This window comes from Propithecus coquereli, unplaced genomic scaffold (assembly GCF_000956105.1).
Source record: "Propithecus coquereli isolate 6110/MARCELLA unplaced genomic scaffold, Pcoq_1.0 Scaffold523, whole genome shotgun sequence".
Taxonomy (NCBI): domain Eukaryota; kingdom Metazoa; phylum Chordata; class Mammalia; order Primates; family Indriidae; genus Propithecus; species Propithecus coquereli.
Window position 1 is genome coordinate 158977 of NW_012151097.1, and position 1242 is coordinate 160218.

Sequence of the window (1242 nt, forward strand, 5' to 3'; positions counted from 1 at the left end):
GACAATGTCAAATGGAAGGAAAACACTGCGATTTTTCCAAATAATGCTGATGAAACACACCAGATCACAGTCTCAGTGTAGGCTTCCATTTTATTCAATGGCGTTTTAGTATGCAGGTTTCCTTTGGGGTCAAAAGAAAAGAGAGGAAAAAAAGGAGCAAAAACTGAATAGGGTAAGTGGACCTATCTTTACGACCTTCTCTAGTCCTGAAATACTTTTTACTATGGCATCTGGCCTTTTTAATTAATTTACTTATTTTAATTTTTTAATTTTATTTGTTGTTCATCCAGTTATCTTCTTAAAGAATTATATTCCAGCAGTGCTGGAGACAGCTCTCTTGCTGCATTGCCTTTGACAGTTCCATCTGAAATGAATGGACATCAAGGCCAAATTTGGAACCGCAGGGACAATTTAGTTTATTCACTGGATATATTGACTGAATCCTGGGTCAAGGTTCCTAGGTCACTCCATCTAAATCTAGCTTATTTGGACGTATTTAAACCAGGTAAGATGTCATTTCTTCTCAAACCAAACTCTGACAAGACCATTAGTGATGCATGCTTTTTTATGAGAATAAAATGTTTCAAAAATAAAGATTCAAACTGTGAAATCCTTAGTAGCCTCAAGGAGCTGTGCTTATAATTGTTTTTAATTAAATTTCATAGTTAAGCTATGGAATATAAATGCATATGGATGCAAATGGTTGCTAGGCAGGATGGACTACAGCAGAATGTTTTGTTGTTTTAATTTCCTCTCACCAATTTCTCATGTGTTTAGAATGTCAGATCAAATTTGTTTTATGTTGCTTCTGACTTGGACATCCTTGATAGTTGCTTTTGCTCCCTTAAAAGCTTGCCAACTTGTTTTTCATGGGAATTTTAGTTTTCAGATTATGAAGATTTTTATGGTTCAGATATCCTGTTATTGAGCCCTTTTTAATCTATGTTAGATAACTGTGAAATAAAAATAAGTGCAAGTTTAACATGAGTTTAGTGGGGTTTTTTGTTTGTTTGTTTTTGAGGCAGAGTCTAGCTCTATGGCCCTGGTTAGAGTGCAGTGGCATCATCACAGCTCACTGAAACCTCATACTCCTGAGCTCAAGTGATCTTCCTGCCTTAGCCTCCCAAGGAGCTGGGACTATAGGCGCATACCACCAGGACTGGCTAATTTTTTTTTTTTTCCTAGTTTTAGTAGCCTGGCTAATTTTTTCTGTTTTTAGTAGAGATGTGGTCTTGCCCTTGC